The sequence below is a fragment of the Bufo gargarizans genome, chromosome 3 (genome assembly GCF_014858855.1).
Source record: "Bufo gargarizans isolate SCDJY-AF-19 chromosome 3, ASM1485885v1, whole genome shotgun sequence".
Lineage (NCBI taxonomy): Eukaryota > Metazoa > Chordata > Amphibia > Anura > Bufonidae > Bufo > Bufo gargarizans.
Window position 1 is genome coordinate 405,029,036 of NC_058082.1, and position 7,683 is coordinate 405,036,718.

A 7,683-nucleotide genomic window follows, 5' to 3' on the forward strand; every position below is an offset into this window, starting at 1 on the left:
TTTTACTGTAATACGCCTCTATATGCTTTCAACAGAAATAACTGCAGAAGTGAACTGAGAATATATTTTTCTTGTTGGACTGAAATAGGCCACTATACGGTTTCACCGGAATTAGTTGCAGAAATGCACTGAGAATATATTTTTCTTGTTGTACTGGAATACGACCCTATACACTTTGAGCAGAAAATACTTAAAGAGTGAAGTGCGTATATATTTTTCTTGTAGTACTTAATACGATACAAAGATATAAGCCACTAAAGGCTTTTCAACATAGCAGCCCAATAACAAATAGCTGGAATGACAGAGCCATCAAATGTCTATTTGGATCCCCAAATAATCTTTCCCTGCACTTGTAAATCGCTTTCCTTTCAATGTCTCTAGCTACTTCTAAAATCTCTCCCTGCACTAAGATGCTTCTAAAATCTCTACCTGCACTTATAATTTTTTTTTTCAGTCTTTTTTTTCCACTATGATGTTTTTCCAATTACTGTCCCTAGCACCTTCACATGTCTGTCCCTGCACTCTGAACGCTGGAAAATAGTAGAATCTAAATGGCTGCCGTATTTATAGGGCTGTGACATCACAGGGCTGGTCGGCTGCTGATTGGCTGCATGCAGGCATGTCAATTTGGGTTATCCCACCTTCCCAGAGTTCCTTGCCCCATGTCCTCAGTCCTCACAGCTGTAGCCGCCATTCTAGGAAAATTGTGATTCGTTACCACGAAGCGTGAGGAAATTCTCATTCATTGTGAATCAAATTTGGATCAAATTCCACTTCGTCAGCTTTGAAGCTCATCTCTAATAATGTTAATGCAGCCTTAGTTTTTTACCAAAATATTATGTGTTATCTTTGTAAAGTTTTTTTAACTTTTGCTAGCCAAAAGTTACCTATACCCTGGACACTAGCATAACTACAAAGCCCTTAGGAGGGGATGAGGACATTGTAATTTAACTTTTTTAGGCTTGCTTCACACACATTTGCTCTGGCTTTTTTACCTGTAAAATGGCCATAAAACCCCTTGCATTTTTCCATATAGCCTGCTTTTTTTTTATAGCTTTTCTAGTGGCATTTTGTGTTAGAATGGCATATTTTCAGATGTTTTTTCAAATAAAGAAGAGGATGAAAAAATGGCTGGAAAAAATACAAGTTCTTCAACATACTCCAAGTGAAAAAAAAAAAAACACCAGAGCCACCAAATAGAATACCAATGTCAGAAGAAACCCAAAAAGAAAATGTAGGTATGTTATGTGTTTGAAATTACCCATATACTTTCAGCTAACCTCTGGAGCGTCTTCAAAAGTGCTAAAACACCGCTAAAATATACATATGTGTGATTCTACCCTAAGGGAATTGTCACACACACTTCCAGTTTTTTGTGGAAGTTTTAATGCAGTTTTTGAACCAAAGCCAGATGTGGACCCAGCAGGAAGAAGTATAAGTCCTCCTTTTGTATTTCTTGGTCCCTTCCAACCCACTTTTGTCTTTGACTGAAAAAACTATAACAAAAACTGCCTCAAAAAGCCATGTGACACCACTCTAATACATCTCTTCACTGCACAATGTATGCTATATAAATGATCTTTCACTGCAAAGAATGGCAATGAATTTAGCACAAATGTTCTGTTTGAATCTCTCTGACTAAATCAACACTTGCATTTATTTTAGCATTCAGACATTTAGCTGCGAAATCTGTGAGCACCTTCAAAAAAGTTGAAAAGAAGTTCATCTAGCACCTAAACACAGTTTCACTGCTGAGCTCCATTTAAAATTCAGACTGAAAGTGACAGTTAATGTAAGACTGTATGACAGGTAGTTAATTTATACAACTTATACCAGCACATTCATAATATTTTATAATGCCATTTTCCTAATACGGCACAGTTCTCCTGATAGGTAGTTCTACTTCACCCTAGCTGAGCATAAAACATGACTGGTTTTAGCTGGAGAGAAAATTATGATTTCAATGACCTTTCAATTTCCTTTCTGGTGCGTCAAATGTAAAGAAAATCTCATGTGGCTAAATATTTTAAAGGATTGTATATAAATTAGGACTCAAATAACAGACCACATAAGGCACAGCTTCTGGTCCATATATGCTATGTTGACATTCGTTTCTCGAACACTGATTTCAGGGATCAAAGCTGCCCAGGGAATTCTTTATTTACTTGCTGCTCATCCATGCAGGCAGCTCCTTGTCCATGCAATATATAGAATTCTCAAGAGCTTTCTGTGGAGCTATGTACCTTGTCGTTCCAGACGGTAAATACATTTGCATGGAAATCAACAATGATTTTCTCTCTAGTTGAAGACACAGTATGTTTGCTCTTTTATGCTGAGTGCAGGACCATGTCTACATTTACCATTCTACTCACCTTTCAATTGAATAAGCTTTTACAAATATATATATATATATATATATATATACACTCACCTAAAGAATTATTAGGAGCACCATACTAATATGGTGTTGGACCCCCTTTTGCCTTCCGAATTGCCTTAATTCTACGTGGCATTGATTCAACAAGGTGCTGATAGCATTCTTTAGAAATGTTGGCCCATATTGATAGGATAGCATCTTGCAGTTGATGGAGATTTGAGGGATGCACATCCAGGGTATGAAGCTCCTGTTCCACCACATCCTAAAGATGAGATCTATTAGGTTGAGATCTGGTGACTGTGGGGGCCATTTTAGTACAGTGAACTCATTGTCATGTTCAAGAAACCAATTTGAAATGATTCGAGCTTTGTGACATGGTGCATTATCCTGCTGGAAGTAGCCATCAGAGGATGGGTACATGGTGGTCATGAAGGGATGGACATGGTCAGAAACAATGCTCATGTAGCCCGTGGCATTTAAACAATGGCCAATTGGCACTATGGGGCCTAAAGTGTGCTCAGAAAACATCCCCCACACCATTACACCACCACCACCACCAGCCTGCACAGTGGTAACAAGGCATGATGGATACATGTTCTCATTCTGTTTACGCCAAATTCAGACTCTACCATTTGAATGTCTCAAAAGAAATCGAGACTCATCAGACCAGGCAACATTTTTCCAGTCTTCAACAGTCCAATTTTGGTGAGCTCGTGCAAATTGTAGCCTCTTTTTCCTATTTGTAGTAGACATGAGTGGTACCCGGTGGGGTCTTCTGCTGTTGTAGCCCATCCGCCTCAAGGTTGTGCGTGTTGTGGCTTCACAAATACCTCTGTTGTAATGAGTAGCTATTTCAGTCAACGTTGCTCTTCTATCAGCTTGAATCAGTCGGCCCATTCTCCTCTGACCTCTAGCATCAACAAGGCATTTTCGCCCACAGGACTGCCGCATACTGGATGTTTTTCCCTTTTCACACCATTCTTTGTAAACCCTAGAAATGGTTGTGCGTCAAAATCCCAGTAAATGAGCAGATTGTGAAATAGTCAGACCGGCCCGTCTGGCACCAACAACCATGCCACGCTCAACATTGCTTAAATCACCTTTCTTTCCCATTCTGACATTCAGTTTGGAGTTCAGGAGATTGTCTTGCCCAGGACCACAACCCTACATGCATTGAAGCAACTGTCATGTGATTGGTTGACTAGATAATCGCATTAATGAGAAATAGAACAGGTGTTCCTAATAATTCTTTAGGTGAGTGTATATTAGATCAGTTCCCAGAAAAGTTAATTAAAAAAATTTGTGAATAATGAAAAATAGCAAGGAAAGCAAGTATGAGCTTAGCACAGAGTACTGTGTACTACTGCTATAGAAAGCGGACTAGTGACTATTTAAATACAAAATAGAAGAATGGAACAGGTTGTTGAAGTCTGGGAGGTCAAATGCAGTGCCCCGCTTCAAATGTTAACCCCTTAAGGACCAGGCTCATTTTCACCTTAAGGACCAGGCCATTTTTTGCAAATCTGACCAGTGTCACTTTAAGTGCTGATAACTTTAAAACGCTTTTACTTATACAGGCCATTCTGAGATTGTTTTTTCGTCACATATTGTACTTCATGACACTGGTAAAATAAAGTCAAAAAAATTAATTTTTTTGCATAATAAAATACCTAATTTACCAAAAATTTGGAAAAATTTGCAAATTTCAAAGTTTCAGTTTCTCTACTTCTGTAATACATAGTAATACCCCCAAAAATTGTGATGACTTAACATTCCCCATATGTCTACTTCATGTTTGAATTATTTTGGGAATGATATTTTATTTTTTGGGGATGTTACAAGGCTTAGAAGTTTAGAAGCAAATCTTGAAATTTTTCAGAAATTTACAAAAACCCAATTTTTAGGGACCACTACAGCTCTGAAGTCACTTTGCGAGGCTTACATAATAGAAACCGCCCAAAAATGACCCCATTCTATAAACTACACCCCTCAAGGTATTCAAAACTGATTTTACAAACTCCGTTAACCCTTTAGGTGTTGCACAAGAGTTATTGGCAAATGGGGATGAAATTTGAGAATTTCATTTTTTTGCCTAATTTTCCATTTTAACCCATTTTTTCCACTAACAAAGCAAGGGTTAACAGCCAAACAAGACTGTATCTTTATTGCCCTGACTCTGCCGTTTACAGAAACACCCCATATGTGGCCGTAAACTACTGTACGGTCACACAGCGGGGCGTAGAGGGAAAGGTGCGCCGTTTGGTTTTTGGAAGCCAGATTTTGCTGGACAGTTTTTTTGACACCATGTCCCATTTGAAGCCCCCTGATGCACCCCTAGAGTAGAAACTCCATAAAAGTGACCCCATCTAAGAAACTACACCCCTCAAGGTATTCAAAACTGATTTTACAAACTTCGTTAACCCTTTAGGTGTTGCACAAGAGCTATTGGCAAATGGGGATGAAATTTGAGAATTTCATTTTTTTGCCTAATTTTCAATTTTAACCCATTTTTTCCACTAACAAAGCAAGGGTTAACAGCCAAACAAGACTGTATCTTTATTGCCCTGATTCTGCCGTTTACAGAAACACCCCATATGTGGCCGTAAACTACTGTACGGCCACACAGCGGGGCGTAGAGGGAAAGGTGCGCCGTTTGGTTTTTGGAAGCCAGATTTTGCTGGACAGTTTTTTTGACACCATGTCCCATTTGAAGCCCCCTGATGCACCCCTAGAGTAGAAACTCCATAAAAGTGACCCCATCTAAGAAACTACACCCCTCAAGGTATTCAAAACTGATTTTACAAACTTTGTTAACCCTTTAGGTGTTGCACAAGATTTAATGGAAAATAGAGATACAATTTCAAAATTTCACTTTTTTGGCAGATTTTCCATTTTTATATTTTTTTTCCAGTTACAAAGCAAGGGTTAACAGCCAAACAAAACTCATTATTTATGGCCCTGATTCTGTAGTTTACAGAAACACCTCATATGTGGTTGTAGACCGCTGTACGGGCAAACGGCAGGGCGCAGAAGGAAAGGAATGCCACATGGTTTTTGGAAGGCAGGTTTTGCTGGACTGGTTTTTTGACACCATGTCCCATTTGAAGCCCCCCTGATGCACCCCTAGAGTAGAAACTCCATAAAAGTGACCCCATCTAAGAAACTACACCCCTCAAGGTATTCAAAACTGATTTTACAAACTTTGTTAACCCTTTAGGTGTTGCACAAGATTTAATGGAAAATAGAGATACAATTTCAAAATTTCACTTTTTTGGCAGATTTTCCATTTTTATATTTTTTTTCCAGTTACAAAGCAAGGGTTAACAGCCAAACAAAACTCATTATTTATGGCCCTGATTCTGTAGTTTACAGAAACACCTCATATGTGGTTGTAGACCGCTGTACGGGCAAACGGCAGGGCGCAGAAGGAAAGGAATGCCACATGGTTTTTGGAAGGCAGGTTTTGCTGGACTGGTTTTTTGACACCATGTCCCATTTGAAGCCCCCCTGATGCACCCCTAAAGTAGAAACTCCATAAAAGTGACCCCATCTAAGAAACTACACCCCTCAAGGTATTCAAAACTGATTTTACAAACTTTGTTAACCCTTTAGGTGTTGCACAAGATTTAATGGAAAATAGAGATACAATTTCAAAATTTCACTTTTTTGGCAGATTTTCCATTTTTATATTTTTTTTCCAGTTACAAAGCAAGGGTTAACAGCCAAACAAAACTCATTATTTATGGCCCTGATTCTGTAGTTTACAGAAACACCTCATATGTGGTTGTAGACCGCTGTACGGGCAAACGGCAGGGCGCAGAAGGAAAGGAATGCCACATGGTTTTTGGAAGGCAGGTTTTGCTGGACTGGTTTTTTGACACCATGTCCCATTTGAAGCCCCCCTGATGCACCCCTAGAGTAGAAACTCCAAAAAAGTGACCCCATTTTAGAAAGTACGGGATAGGATGGCAGTATTGTTGGTACTAGTTCAGGGTAGATATGATTTTTGGTTGCTCTATATTACACTTTTTGTGCGGCAAGGTAACAAGAAATAGCTTTTTTGGCACTTTTTTTTTTTTGTTATTTACAACATTCATCTGACAGGTTAGATCACGTGGTAATTTTATAGAGCAGGTTGTCACGGACGCGGCGATACCGAATATGTATACAATTTTTTTTTATTTATGTAAGTTTTATACAATAACTTCATTTTTAAAACCAAAAAATTGTTTAGTGTCTCCATAGTCTGAGAGCCATAGTTTTTTCAGTTTTTGGGCGATTATCTTGAGTAGGGTCTAATTTTTTGCGGGATGAGATGACAGTTTGATTGGCACTATTTTGGGGTGCATATGACTTTTTGATCGCTTGCTATTACACTTTTTGTGACGTAAGATGGCAAAAAATAGCTTTTTTTACACCGTTTTTTTTTTTTGTTTTACGGTGGTCATCTGAGGGGTTAGGTCATGTGATATTTATATAGAGCCGGTCGATACGGACGCGGCAATACCTAATATGTATACTTTATTTTTATTTATGTAGGTTTTACACAATGATTTTATTTTTGAAACAAAAAAAATGATGTTTTAGTGTTTCCATAGTCTAAGAGCCATAGGTCTCATTTTTTGCGGGATGAGATGACGGTTTGATTGGTACTATTTTGGCGTACATGCGACTTTTTTGATCACTTTTATTACCTTTTTTGGGAAGTAAGGTGGGCAAAATTTCAATTTTCTCATAGTTTTTATTTTTTTATTTTTATGGCGTTCACTGTGCGGGGAAAGTAACATGGCCGTTTTATAGATCAGGTCGTTACGGACGCGGCGATACCTAATATGTGTAGTTTATTTTATTTTTTTAATTTTTATTCAGTGATAAATGTTTTTTTTTTTTATCTTAACTTTTTTCACTTATTCTTTTTATTTTTTGACCCAGACCCACTTGGTTCTTGAAGATCCAGTGGGTCTGATGTCTGTAAAATACAGTACTGTACTCTATATAGGGTACTGCACTGTATTTTACTTACACTGAACAGATCTATGCTTTCAGCACAGATCTGTTCAGCACCATGGACAGCAGGACGCCTGAGCAGGCGTCCTGTTGCCATGGGAACCTTCCCCGTCTGCTCAGTTATGGTCAGAACTTCGCAGACGGGGAAGGGTGAGGACGGGGCTTCGGGGGGCTCTCTGGGGGCTCTCTCCCTCTCCATCGGGGGGCTGCAAAGGCACAGCAGCCCCCCGATGGGAGAGGGAGGGAGCTCCCTCTTACTGTTAACCTTTTCCATACAGCGGTCCGTACGGACCGCTGTA